Raw genomic sequence first — 15,426 nt, 5'->3', positions numbered from 1 at the left:
ATTAATATCCAGTATAGGTAAAGGTAAAAGGTAAAGGAACCCCTGACCATTAGGTCCAGTCGTGACCGACTCTGGGGTTGCGGCGCTCATCTCGCTTTATTGGCCGAGGGAGCCAGCATACAGCTTCCGGGTCATGTGGCCAGCATGACTAAGCCGCTTCTGGCGAACCAGAGCAGCACACGGAAACACCGTTTACCTTTCCGCTGGAGTGGTACCTATTTATCTACTTGCACTTTGACGTGCTTTTGAACTGCTAGGTTGGCAGGAGCAGGGACCGAGCAATGGGAGCTCACCCTGTCGAGGGGATTTGAACTGCCGACCTTCTGATCGGCAAGTCCTAGGCTCTGTGGTTTAACCCACAATGCCACCCACATCCCAATATCCAGTATAACATTAGCCAAATTCCTTATCAAGCCCGCCTGTGTGCTTGTAATCAGGGAGTACCAGATTCAGTGGACCATATTTTTTTGGACTGCCCTTTACACAGCAGACTCCGCAAACAGATGCTGAGCAAGATATTGGACCTACGACCCACGGCTCCAAGAGAAAGCCAAATGAGGTTCCTCCTAGCGGATAGGGACAAGGACGTTACTGCCTCAGTGGCTTCCTTTTTAATCTCCATCTTACCCAAAGGGGTTATTAATGAATTGTCCCTCTAGGGAATAGACAGGGTGAGGTAGAAGAATCGAGTGCCTTGTGACCCTCGACAGCCTCACTCCTGTCCCTTTTAAACTTATCCTAGTGTTTTGAAATGTTTTAACTTCTAATGCCAATAAAGGTATTTGTATTGTAAAATAAAATAAAATGTAACATTAGACAACATTATGCCTATTCCACAACTGGGTAAGAGATTCTTTTCAAAAAAAAATTCAGAATTCTTTTCAGCTCTGGAGCCGACTGAGGACTCCCAGGTAAGTTCCACCCTCTATTGTGTGTGCAGGGCGGTCCTAACCCCACCTGGTCAACTCCCCTGGGTGACACCTCCCCAGCTGGGATTGGCTAATTGTCTGAAGTTGGGCGGGAACCTCCAGGTATCCAGCTTAGGGAGGCGAAGCCAGGCCGAATTGCCGGGGATAGTGTAGGATCAAGGGGCTGCATGCGACCACGCAAAGAGCGCCCCCCATTTGAGGCGGGGAGTGGTCATTTCAGACCTGATGGGGTGCACCTTTCTGCCAAGGGGAATAATATTTGGTTGTAGGACAATTAACTTCAGGATAGATGTGGATTGTGGCTGGGATCCTATGTGTATGGCTTTCAAAATTAATGGTGGTAGTGCCGCAAATGCAGTGCAAACAATATGTACACAGCCCCAGTGTACATATCAGAGACAATACCATTGGCAGTCAGTACCATTCAGGTAAATCAAATTGGACACTGCAGATTGAGTTGCAGAATAAAAACTGACAATGATGCAGCCTAAGAGTTAAGGGCTGTGAGCAGAAGAGAAATTGGCTACCACTTGATTTTTCACACTTCTTTCTGTGTGAGTAAACTCTACACAAATCCAGAGTGAAGTCTCTAAGATAGTTGGATGGCACCTTGTATGCCACCTCCTGGCAACTCCTGCAGCCAAGCTGGTGCCAAACGTATTGCTCTGCTTTCCTTTGGACCACATCAGTGAGGCTGAGAGTGGAGGGTTTTGCCATCTGGACAGCCCAGGACCTCCGTACACACTGCCCAGGCTTGCTTCAGGGAAGGTTACTTCACTGCTGCTAATGTCGCAGTTTGACTTCACCCCCGGAGGTGCACGCCATTGTCTTCTGAGACAGACAGATGTCAACAACAATCTATAACTCATCTTGTATTCAATTTGGACTTTAGGCCCAAATTATTCTCTAGATGTGGTCCTTTTGTAGTGAGCATCCTGACTCATTGCATCCTGGCTCACACTGGGAGCCAGTGTGGTGTAGTGGTTAAGAGTGGTGGACTCATAATCTGGTGAACCGGGTTCGCTTCCCCGCTTCTCCAAATGCAGCTGCTGGGTGACCTTGGGCTAGTCACACTTCTCTCTGAAGTCTCTCAGCCTCACTCACCTCACAGAGCATTTGTTGTGGTGGAGGGGAGGGAAAGGAGATTGTTAGCCACTTTGAGACTCCTTCGGGTAGTGATAAAGTGGGATATCAAATCCAAACTCCTCTTCTTCTTCTCCCTTCCTTCCTTCCTTTTCCTGCCTCCAACAGTCTGCGGGATTGCTTCAAAAATGAAGGCTATTGTCCATATTCTAGCAGGTACGCAGACACAAATCTCTCTATGCCGTGTTGAAAGTAATCTGTTCCCTGATTTATGGAGCCAGTGCTGTGCTTCCAGAGAGAGTCACAAGCCCACACGAAGTCTCCAACTGCTGGCTTTTGCATTTGGATTTTGGAGCTTGCTGAAAGATGCACAAGGTCACACACAGGCAGCAAAGCCGTTCCCTGTTGACCGTACACCAGAGAGAGGCTATGAGTGTGGAAAATCTTACACTAAGAAAACATGCACTGAGCGCAGCCACTTAGGATGGTAGGATATGAATAATTAGGACAGTGGATGGGAATCTGTTTCTCCTCTTTTCAAGTTAGTTCCCGTTTGGGAGATTACTCTCAAGAACAGATGTCAAACTGCACTGTGGATAATGCCATGATTCTGGAGAATCATGGTTAAGCATGATCAGTGTGTAGTTTGCTTCTTGTTCCTTGCACATATGCTGCTGATCATCCTTCTTTCTGAAGAAAAACAGGCCTGCTTGCAATCAAGATCATGTTTGCCATAACCATTTGTTAGTATTTTCAGGAATAAATTTGTTAGAGAAAATGAATTCTTAACATAATGAAATGTATCCCCTTGCTTCCTTCAACCTCATGTAAATTTCAATCTGGAAAGAGAAAGAAAGGGGGGACCCATTTGATCCAGAGAGATACTCCAGAACCTATGTCCAATGGGGACATAGAAACATACCCATTTCCCCACATTGTGTTCATATGTTAGATGTAACGTCAATATCCCATGGCAGAGACAGAATATGCATCTTCTCACACCCAATTTGCCATCTCCTCTATCCCACCTCCTTGATGGAACACACACCAAACTTTTAAGGAGCAAGGGTGGACAAATAGAGCCCACATGTTTGGATTCTGTTTAAATCAGTGGTGGGGAACTTGTGGTCCTCCAGATCATCTTGAATAACAACATCGATCATCCATTCCCATTGGCTGTGCTGGCTGGGGTTGATGGGTGCTGGAGTGCAACAACCTACAAAGGCCACAGCTTCTCCAAATGCTACATACAAATTGGGGATCAGGGCAGGCACACAACAGGGCAGGCAGGTGAGGCAAAGGGTCAAGGGCTGTGATCTTGCTCTGCCCCAACGTGTACTTCGAGCTCATAAGAACATAGGAAGCTGCCTTCTACTGAGTCTCGGACCATTGGTCCATCTAGGTCTGTACTGTCTACACCGGCAGTAGTTCTTTGGGGTTTCAAGCAGGAGACGTTCTCAACCCAACCTGGAGATCCCAGGGATTGAATCTGGGACCTAGCTATAGCCTTTACCCAGAGATGTGTTAATATGGCTGCAGTTTATCTGTAGGAGGGTAAATGCACACCACTGCCCAACTTCCCTTGTTTTACTAAATGACTTACCTTTTTGGCTCCATAAGACGCACCTGACCATAAGACGCACCTAGGTTTTAGAGGAGGAAAGGGGGAAAGCCCCATTTTGGGGGGGATCAGCTCACAGTTGTGCAGCTTCTTTTGCAAAGGGGAAAGCCCCCTTTTTGAGCTTACTTTGCAAAGGGGAAAGCCCCCTTTTTGAGCTTACTTTGCAAAGGGAAAAACATCCTGTTTTTATGGGCTACAACTCACAGTTCTGCAGCTTCTTTAGGAAAGGAAAGGGCACCATTTTCCAGACAGATAATCTAATCAATCAGTCACATGTCGCTGGGGAAACAAACAGCCAATGGAGGCTTGGGCAAGGGGGCAGGGCCAGAAAGGGAGCCAGCAATTGACCACACATTCGCTCCATAAGACGCACAGACACTTCCCCTTACTTTTTTGGAGGAAAAAAGTGCATCTTAGGGAGTGAAAAATACGGTCTATTAGTTCAGCAATTTATTTACATGGTTGGATGTAAACAGTGCTAGAGAAATCGATGCCGGTACTCGCCATGAATGCCTCCTTTGTTCTCATACAATGGCAATGGCACCTACCTGAGAGGTGCTGGAACTGAGTTTTGGCTGGAAAAAAGCGCCCTGGATGTAAGTATAGGGCAAGTTCTCAATGTGCTAAAAAAGAAGTTGTCCCCAAAAGATTTGTCTGCACTATTTCAGTGTTCCTCATTCCTGCGATGAACTACAAGCAACAAGTAGCTCCAGCCACAGTGGTGTGCATTCCTTCCTGACATTTCTTCATCCTGCTTGAACACCTGTAGAGGTTGTGTGTATTATATTTGTGTGCTCCAAAGCTTCCCCACAATCTGGATGTTGGGTGCAGAGAATCGCCAAATAGGTCTTTAGTAACCACCAGCATAGTAAAAGTCTGTATAGTAAAAGCTATGGTTTTCCCAGTAGTGATGTATGGAAGTGAAAGCTGGACCATAAAGAAGGCTGATCACCGAAGAATTGATGCTTTTGAATTATGGTTCTGGAGGAGACTCTTGAGAGTCCCATGTACTGCAAGAAGATCAAACCTCTCTATTCATAAGGAAATCAGCCCTGAGTGCTCACTCGAAGGACAGATCCTGAAGCTGAGGCTCCAATACTTTGGCCACCTCATGAGAAGAGAAGACTCCCTGGAAAAGACCCTGATGTTGGGAAAGATGGAGGGCACAAGGAGAAGGGAACGACAGAGAATGAGATGGTTGGACAGTGTCCTCGAAGCTACCAGCATGAGTTTGACCAAACTGTGGGAGGCAATGGAAGACAGAAGTGCTTGGCGTGCTCTGGTCCATGGGGTCACAAAGAGTCGGACACGACTAAACGACTAAACAACAACAAAACCACCAGCAAGAGGTGTTCATGTTTTCATGCTGCTGAAATAATGTTTCCAGGTTGAATTCCCCCTCCCCAACTACCACCAATTTTTAAATCTTTGAGGGAATAAACTTAGACAATGGCTCATTGATTTATAGTGAGTGTAGCAATGGGTTTATAACTGCATGAATCATATGGATTGCTCAATTCACCACATGCCTTAATAAAAGTTTCACTTTAATAAAACAAAGTTAAGGCAAATATTCCCAGAGTCTGGCTTGACATTCCTTATACATTACCCTGACTCAGGAAATTATTACTATATATTTTACAGCAGCTACAGTAGTTTAGGGATCAGGATTAGAAAATACTAACTACTGTGACATTTAGCAGAACTCCTGTGTATATGTGGTTAACTCTTAAAGGGGTGGAAAGGAGCAAGGCATTGGGACACATAAAGGTTATAAGCCAAGCATTTTCCATTGGTTCTTTCCAAAGTGATGTACCTGGGCTCCTAGAAGGGAGCTTCCTACTATTCCTATTGAGTCAGACTCTCAGTGCATTTAGCTTACTATTGACTGTACAGTGGTACCTTAGGTTACATACGCTTCAGGTTATATATGCTTCAGGTTACAAACTCCGCTAACCCAGAAATAGTGCTTCAGGTTAAGAATTTTGTTTCAGGATGAGAACAGAAATCGTGCTCCGGCAGCGCAGTGGCAGCAGGAGGCCCCATTAGCTAAAGTGGTGCTTCAGGTTAAGAACAGTTTCAGGTTAAATACGGACCTCCGGAACCTGAGGTACCACTGTACTAAGTAGAGGCCATTCTCTAGGGTTTCATCCAGGAATCTTTTTCAGCCCTTCTACATGCTCTGCCACTCGGCTACAACTTTTCCTCCTGTCACGGCTAGAGTGGAATGCAAAGAGCCTCTTGAAATTCACCACTGTTTGTGGACAGGCCACCATTATCCTCTCGTGGAGCTCACCATCTGTCGTGCCAGATGGCAGATGTCCTGACAGCTTCCTTCTCTTTCCTCCACTTTGTTTCTGCCATCGCCTTCCCCATAGCATTAGTCACAACTTTGGTGGTTTAGGCCTTAGGTGGAACAACTAGGCTAACATCCGGTGAGGGGGTGAAGGGGTGACTCATCCCCCTTCTTGCAGCGGCGATATCAGGGTACCCCCTTAGAGGGGTCTTGAGTGATGCCTCTGTCCAAAAGGTCAAGGTACATGGCTAGAGGGCCACAGAGATTCCCTCAGCACTTTGGGGAGGGGGCATCTGCGTAGACCATGAACCCATCTTCCCCAGGAATGACCCTGTCATGCCCAGTGTTTTTTTTCTGGGAGGACACCGGGGTACATGTACCCCTAAACATTGTGTGGATCTTTGTACTTTTGACCATTTACTGTATTTATTTTTCTTGATTTGAACTATATTTTAATAATTTGTTGGAAGCCACCCAGAGTGGCTGGGGAGGCCCAGCCAGATGGGCGGGGTACAAATAATATATTACTACTACTACTACTACTACTACTACTACTACTACTATTATTAAATGGTGATTTTCTTGAGTCAAAATGAGAGTACCCCTAAACTTTTTTTTTAGAAAAAAGCACTGGTCATGCCTCAGACCCCCAGAGGGGGTTGAGAAGGATATACGTACGCACAATGCCTATGCCAATGCTTGCCAACATCTGAAATCAGTAAAGTTGTGGGCAATTTTAATCCCAGAATGTTGTGGTCTCCAGTTCTTCCCTTAGCTGTCTTTGTTTCCAGGGTTCTGCATCTGAGTACGCAACTGCACATAGAGAGTTTATGTTTGGTTCAAGTGAGCAGCTGAATGCGTTTGGGGAGCGGTGTGTGGAAGGGCTTGTCACCTCAATTTTATTCTCCCCTGAACATATTCAATCCATTTCAACGGGAAATCCTTTTCTTGTGGGAAAAAGGATGGACAAGGGTCTCACCTTGCCTTAATGACCTGGTAGAAACTATTTGTTAAGTACAAATACTCCGCTATTAAAAAGTTAACACTCCAAAAATATATGCACACACTCATTTTCTGCTTAGCAATCACATTCTTTATTGTTCCTCGATGAGATAACCATGTACGGATTACTTCAGTGAGTTTATTGTGCGTTCCCAGGTGACCTGTATAATACTGGTCTTTCCTTCTTTCCATCCTTCCTTCCTATTTCAGGAATCTGTGTTATGCATTAGATTGTTTTTTACTGGATGGAGGAAAAACAAAGCTTTCAATAAAAACAGTTTGTTTGGGATTTTACATAAATAAATAAATTGAAAGTCTTGTTGAAGAGAGATTGGATATGCACATATTCCAAAATCACAAAGAACATGATGTTAAGGTGCTTATGTTGATTTCTGTCAGAAGCATTATTAGTAATATATTTGAAAGTATAGCAGCACCATAGAAGTCTGCCGTGTTCTATTCAAAACATCCCTTCGGATGAAAGTGCGTAGCAAGTGACTAGTTGCCTATCTGACATATCTTGCCATAAGTAAGAATGTCTAAGATTTACAGCAAAAGGGTAGCTTCCTAATGACTAAAACACTGGTCTTTGTAAAACATGGAATTCCCTCTGCATCAATAGAAATAAAATTTCATTCTAAGTGTAGAAAATGTATAAAAGGTTTGCTCACTTTTATGTGGCAATTATACTGTGCTCCCAGGACCTTTAAAAGAATGGAGGGAAATGCCCGAGAGGATACCAATCTGTATGGAATGAGGTAAGAACATCATGCCGCTAATACATGTGGCTTAGGCTACAATACTATATACATTTACTAGAGAGAAACTCAGTGTGGTTTACTTCTGAGTAGTCATATGAGCCCACTTAAAGAGTTCACACACAAAAAATAAGAATCACATGAGGAAGAAATTGGGGGTGATCCCATTGAGGATGTCACCCATTCTCTTGGTTTCTCCTTTTCACAATCTTAAATTCAGTTTTGGAATTTACACGTGTCTTTCTTTAAAATCCTAATGAAACTTCCTCAGTATTTTAGTGTGAATTTCTCTTTGCACAATTCATATCCCTGATTGTACATGGAGAGTCTGACCAAGTATAGCAGGCTCCTCAATGCACCGTTTTGACTCAAGAGAGTAGATCAAATTAATCCTAATATATCATTACTCCTCCCCCCAGGTGCTCCCAGGTCAAGTCAGAACCCTGAGTTTGCATGCGTGTGCACAGCCAAAGTAGCCAGAGATTACAGTATCCGTTAAAAAAAAAAAATCAGGATTTTATTTTATTTTATTTTATTGATTTTGGATTTCTGGACAGCACTGGGTACTCCCCACTAGTATAATTGTAAAAACAAGTAAATCAGTCCCCCTCCCAAAAAAAGAGCAGAATAGCATAGATTGAACAAAGTGGGTGGCTAAGTCCTACAAAACAAAATACCTTCAATATCAAATGCTGGGTAATAATAATAATAATAATAATAATAATAATAATAATAATAATAATTTATTATTTATACCCCACCCATCTGGCTGGGTTTCCCCAGCCACTCTGGGCGGCTTCCAACGGAATATTAAAATACAATAATCTATTAAACATTAAAAGCTTCCCTAAACAGGGCTACCTTCAGATGTCTTCTAAATTCTGGTAGTTGTTTTTCTCTTTGATATCTGATGGGAGGGCGTTCCACAGGGTGGGTGCCACTACCGAGAAGGCCCTCTGCCTGGTTCCCTGTAACCTCACTTCTCGCAGGGAGGGAACCGCCAGAAGGCCCTCGGAGCTGGACCTCAGTGTCCGGGCAGAACGATGGGGGTGGAGACGCTCCTTCAGGTCTACTCGGCCAAGGCCATTTAGGGCTTTAAGGTCAGCACCAACACTTTGAATTGTGCTTGGAAACGTACTGGGAGCCAGTGTAGGTCTTTCAAGACAGGTGTTACATGGGTAAGAGGTGCCTCTTCCAGAAACCATGGTTCCATTGCCAGGGCAACCGGGATGTTGAGTCAGAGGACTGTTTGCTGGCAAGGATGTAAAGGTGACTAGGGCTGGGCCCAAAAGGAAGCCTTTGTTGCTCTCCAGAGTCCATAGGCAGGCTGTAAAAGGGAGCACAGGAGAGAAAGGTGCAAAGCCAACCCCGTCTCCCCTGTATCTGAGACCCAGGGGAGGGGGGAGAAAGAGGACAGGAAGGAGGCTAATTGCAAATCACACAAACACACAAATATTCAGAGGGCTTCCCAAATCCCTCCGTTAATATATAGTGTTGCTGGCTTCTAGGTGGAGCATGTTAAAAGGTTGAAGCAGTGCCCCATGCCCTCATCTCAAATGCTACCTCACGCTGTCCTCCATGAGAAATGTACCTTCCCCTCCTCAGTGTGCTGGTTACTGCGGTTAAGATATTGTGCAGCTGCACTGGTGGCACATTACATTATTTGTTGCCTGTAAAAGTCAGCAGATAGCCATGAAATAAGTGCGCCTTTGTGAGTGAGGGCCCTCTGTCTGGGCTTTACACCACATTGCTTAACCTGGCCTTCAGCCTATGTAAAGACACACAGATTATAAAGAAAACACTTCTTTCAGAATGCAATGTGAAAACTTGTAAAACATAGTCTTTGTCCACACAACATGTATTCATTAAGGAATGTTAAACAAACACGGTAACATTTCAAGTATTTTTCTCCTCTCTCTCTTTCTCTCTCTCTCTCTCTCCTTGCATAAGGTTGGGGTCCAAGTCTTCATCCCAAGTAGGGTCACTGGAGTAACACATGTAAACCAGTCTGAGAGGTAAGCTAGTGGTGGGGGGTTAGAAAAAGGGTATTGAATCCAACAACCTTCTTGAGGTGACCAAAATATGAGATCCTAGTGTTTTGCAGAGAATTGCAGGAAGAAAAAATTGATGCGTCACACCAGTCTGACTGTTCCATGTGGTTTGTTGCAACTCACTCTCAAACAAGGTTGTCCCCTCCTGATGATATCATCCTGGACAGGACGTTCACCTCTTTTGATCTGCATCTAGTCCAGCATTCTTTTTCCAACAGTGCCTCTGGCCAATAGGATTACTGTTTCTCCTGTCCATCATCTGGGATGATGGTACCCAAAGACCTTTAAACATGGATGTTCCCTTGAGCTGCCACCACTGATGGAGACCTTCCATGGACAAATGTCCTGAAGAAGGATTCCTCTGAAGGTGATATTTCCCCTCCCACCATTCACTCATATATTTACAGCATCTGGGTGGGAAAACAGGTGCCTGCCACTCTGACACAGTGTGTCTGTAACTAGGGTCTGTGTGCGACACTCTTTCAGATACACACCTTGTAAGATTGTCATAAAAGACATGGGTGCCTCTGTTACCCATGCCAGTGTTGGACAAGCATTTTGGAAAGCGTGGTGTGAGTCATGCCCAATATATTAGTTAGTGACACTTGTCCTGTCCAATGTACCCCTCCCTCCCTCCCTCCCTTCTTTCTATCCTTCATTATCTTTACACACCAAAAAGTGTTCTGTAAGTGACTTGTGCTATACTTGTGAAACAGTTCAGCCTGCACTGATTCACACTTACCATCTTGGCCTGTGTTTTGGTTTATAGTAACACAGAGGAGTCCTTTTTCACTGGTAGCACCAATGTGAGGGAATGTTCTCACTGATGAGAGACCTGATCTGTATTGGCATCTCATTAGCTTTTAAAGACAGGCATTCCCTCAATCCCTCAATCTGAATCTCTCGTATTTTATCCCTATGTTGTTTTAATGGTACTGTTCTAGTCTGCATTTTAGTTATGGGTATTTCTTGTTTAGTGGTTTGTGTATCTTTGTTTTTAATAATAATAATAATAATAATAATAATAATAATAATAATAATAATTTATTTTATTTATACCCCGCCCTCCACAGCCAAGACCGGGCTCAGGGCAGCTAACACCAGGTATAAAAACAATTGATTAAAATACAACTTAAAAACAATATTAAAATACAACATTAAAATGCATCTTCATTTCAGTAGAAACTCAAATCAAAAACTTTTGGGGGATGAAAACGTCAAATCTTCACCAAGGCCAATTATCCAGACTGGTCCTATGTGGGCCAGAAAAAAGCCGGGAGAGTCCCCAAATAAGAGATCCATCACAGAAGTGATCACTTAGAAGCCCATTTTGTCATTAAGCAGTATATCAACAACAACAACAACAACTGTCTCAAAAAGCTTACAAGACTCAGCCCAAAAGACTCCTTTCCCATCTCATATATTTCACTAGAGAAACATCTCTGTTGTATTGCTTTTTAAATATTCTTGCATTCCTTCTTATTTTAAGTACTTCATAGATATGCTACCACCACGTTATTGCTTTTCCTTGGGGGACGTGCAACACATTTGGACTGTCAGAAGCTCAGATGGAAGAGCCATTTGAGGCATGGGACCACATAGGATGCAGAGTTCATCTGGAGAATGAAGAGATTCAGACCACTGAGGCTTCCATATGTTACTATAAATGGACAGGAAAACATGTGTGTATGAAGTGCCCAGTTTTACTCAAAATACCTGTGGTAAATGAAATATCATATAGGTGTCTCTTGAATACGATAGTCCACTAACGAACACTCAACAGAAAATTATCGCCTGCTGTCCTAGTAGGTCATCTGTGTGTCCTTTTAAAGCTGGTATCCCCAAGCCATGGAAAGCTACATATTTTGAGGTGATGTGGGAGAAGTGATAGATAGTGCTTGCCTTTAGCAAGGCTGACAGGAAAGGGACCGGGGATTACGGGAGCCGTTACAGAAGATAGGCTGGTGGTGCTGTCAAATGAAGAGTGAATGCTGGGGCCTCGGAGAGACAAAATGGAGGCGCCTCATGGAGGAGGGCATAGATTATGTTTATTTTTTTATTTTTAAAACTCCTTCTGATCTCAGCCTATGACTCACCATTTGTGTTCTCCCCCCCCCACACACACACCTCCAGCTACTGTTTGAAAGGACAGTCCATGTTCTAAACTGAATAATAATAATAATAATAATAGAGTCATACCTCTTGTTACGTTTGCTTCAGGTTGTGCAATTTCAGGTTGCGTCCTGCGGCGACCCGGAAGTACTGGAAAGGGTTACTTCCGGGTTTCGCTGCTCGCGCATGCGCAGACGTGCAAAATGATGTCACATGCATGTGCAGAAGTGGTGAATCGTGACCCGTGCACGCGCGCACACGGGTTGCGTTCTGCTCATGTTGCGAACGGGGTTCCGGAACTGATCCCGTTCGCAACCAGAGGTATAATAATAATAATAATAATAATAATAATAATAATAATAATATATTATTTATACCCCGTCCATCTGACTGGGTTGCCCCTGCCATTCTGGGTAGCTCCCAACAGAATATAAAAACACCATGAAGTATCATATAGGTCTCCTTTTAATAGGATAGTCCACTAATCTTGTTTGGCCCAAAAGACACATTTACCATTGGTCAGCCTGCCAAGGGCCACATGCCATTGGTGGTTGTGGCCATTTCACACTCCCATTCTCTCAAAGACAGAAGCAACCATACGCACATCTCCCTTCCTCAGTTGATCCATGCAGATCAACTGAGGAGGGGGTTTATTGCTCCCTCTCTCTGCTCACAGAACCAGGGAGGGGGCAATTTGCATCCTTATTAGGTGCTGAGCTCCATCCACTCATAGCACTGAGCGTAATTTGGTTACTCGTTTATTTTTTGCTCTTGCTACCCACAAGATCAGTGGGCAGAAGAATTTGCTTGTGGGGCATGATCAGCCCCCCCCCCCCGACTGAGGAAGAAGCCATCTCTGTGTGAATGATTTGACTCACTCACCTTTTCCCTTACCCTGTATCCTTTCCAGATAGCAGAGACGGCATCTCCATCGTTCTGCTGACATCCAGGTGGGTCTTTGCTTTGGCATTGGTTCACGTGGCACTGATCCATGTTTGGGGAGGTCAAGGCTGGCTGTGCTCCTTTCTCTCTCTCTCTCTCCCCCCGCCACTTTCCGTTATTTCTAGAGCTGCTTCGAGAAGGCAAGGCTGAGCAGCCAGTCTGTGTTTTTCTGGTGTATAGTTTGTTTCCTTTACCCCTGGCTTTTAGAAGGGAAAATCTGAAGCTCTCTCCCTGTGCTGACTCCCGTTACTCTTTACGGTCTCTAATCTCCTTTTATAATTTCCGCCTAACCTCCTCTTACCGTGAAACTTGACAAGAGCATATTTTACACCCCTCCTCTGGTAGTGCTTACTATGACCTCAGCCTCCTTCTCCTTATTTACCCACCTGACTTGGCACCTGTTTCTGATTCCATAAATAAGCACCATTATGAAACAGCTTGGACTGGTGCTCAGTTGGCACAGGTGTGAAAACATTCTGTTCCTTCGCGAGCAACCTATCAGCATTTTCAATCTTTCAAAATGGAACAGCAAGTGCATACACAGACATACCGGGGCACAGATCCTTCCATATGCTTTCAGTTTCTGTGTGCTTGCTCTGAACATGCAGGGAGGGAGAGTTTAAAGCTTGGGAGGCCAGGTGACCTTTTCCCACTTCATGATCCACAGAAGCTGCCTTCAGGAGAGCAATCTCCCTTTGCATAGTATACCCCTGACAGCTTCTCCAATGGGCTTCTTTGCATTACTGCCTTGCCACAGGTTCATTTCAACCTGAGGTGGGTTTTGGAAGATTTCCTAGAAGGCAGCTCCCATTCTTGATTGTGAAAGGATATCAGATACAGCGGTACCTCAGGTTACATACGCTTCAGGTTACAGACTCCGCTAACCCAGAAATAGTGCTTCAGGTTAAGAACTTTGCTTCAGGATGAGAACAGAAATCATGTTCCAGCAGCGCAGCAGCAGCAGGAGGCCCCATTAGCTAAAGTGGTGCTTCAGGTTAAGAACCGTTTCAGGTTAAGAATGGACCTCCGGAACGAATTAAGTACTTAACCTGAGGTTACCACTGTATGCAGTTTTAATTAGAGCAGCCAGCCAGAGAAACACTTACTTAAGGATCTGGTCAGGACCAGCCCAGGAATATTTTTAGCACCTGAGGTGAACCACAAAATGGTGCCTCCCACCCCACCAGAGAAGTAGGGGTGAGTGAAGATCTGCATCAGAAACAAAGGGGGAGGGGAGATATACATCAGGCTCTGCTGCACCCATGGATCTTGCCACCCAAGGCAATTATCTCACCTTGCCTCATGTGCGGGCCGGCCCTGGGTCTGGCTGCATGTGTGTTCAGGTCAGGCAACAAGAGCAATGAGATGATGCACATTTTCAACATTTGGGGGATAGAGGAGCATTTTGGGGGGGTTAAAGATCCTCTCAGTAGCCTTGACTTCAGTTTAGGCTGGAGATAGATACTCATGTGTGTACATGGGGTGCTGGTCATATAGATTGGGTAATGCTTGACGGAGGAATTGCTCATCGTTCCACTTTGGCCTCTGGTGAAGTTTTTGAAAGTGCTTTGAGCTGCTTCAGAAACCTGCCTTACCTGCTGACTAGATGAGACTGCAGGGTAAGGATGTGGTTTGTGGACAGAGGGTATTGTTGTTGTTGTTGTTGTTGTTGTTATTATTATTATTATTATTATTATTATTAAATTTATATACCACCCTATACCTGGAGGTCTCAGGGACGTTCACAGAACAAAATCATAAGATAAAACTACAAGATATATAATCAAAATAAAAAGAGCAACCCAATAACACCCCCCCCACACACACACACCAAAAAGAACCACATTTAAAAGGGCATAGGATGTCAATCTAATCAACCAAAGGCCTGGTTAAAAAGGAATGTTTTTGCCTGGCGCCTAAAGCTGTATAATGAAGGTGCTAAGTGAACTTCCCTGAGGAGTGCATCCCACAGACGGGGAGCCACTGCAGAGAAGGCCCATCAAAATGTGAGAAATGGGACTCACAGCACTCTCCTGATCTACATCCCTAAACTGGTTTGGGCATTCACGACTCAAAGCTCAAGATAAATTAACTTTTCTAGGCATATCATTATCGGTATCCTGTGAAGAGAGTGCTTGAATACTGTAGCCAAAATAGCACCCTCTGGATATTATTAGACAATTCTCATCATCTCATTGAAAGAGGTGGGTTTGCTTAGTGTGGGGAAGGGATGTTTAAAAGGGAAACATCAAATACCACATACTAATAATGCTATAGAAGAAACATCAGCATGCTGAAGGGTTTTGTACCTTGGCTGTCCTTTGAAAGATGGGCCCTGGGAGGCAGGAAGGGGAAGAAGATATATTACCCTTTCCAGAGGGCATGCTTAATGCTCCCATGGCGAGTTATCAAGTGACTCTTGTGTCACTAGGCTAAAAAGAATGCCCTTTTCCAAGGTGTGACAACTTATTAGTTTTCCTTTTCCTAAAGTGTAAGCAGAATCCACCCTCACTTCCCTTCACTGCTACAAAACAGTGGGTGGAGTCATAAAGATGCCCAGAAGGGCTGGCTGAAGCATTTAAATTATTCCTGATCTTAATCTTTTAAATGTTCCCTAAGACTGTCAGGGAGC

At 44.4% G+C, this 15,426-nt stretch overlaps 1 long non-coding RNA gene across 1 annotated transcript; it reads left to right on the top strand.

Annotated features, from left to right (window-relative positions):
• Nucleotides 1-2,272: 2,272 nt before the first annotated feature.
• Nucleotides 2,273-5,176, top strand: LOC310841229. The gene is made up of 3 exons (XR_014562421.1): nt 2,273-2,499; nt 4,302-4,501; nt 4,981-5,176. It is a non-coding gene; the product is annotated as an uncharacterized lncRNA (long non-coding RNA).
• The last annotated feature ends 10,250 nt before the right edge of the window (nt 5,177-15,426 follow it).

The sequence above is a fragment of the Podarcis gaigeae genome (genome assembly GCF_964106915.1).
Source record: "Podarcis gaigeae genome assembly, chromosome: 3".
NCBI lineage: Eukaryota > Metazoa > Chordata > Lepidosauria > Squamata > Lacertidae > Podarcis > Podarcis gaigeae.
Note: the sequence above shows the minus strand (reverse complement) of the source record. Positions and strands in the feature narration are given on the sequence as shown.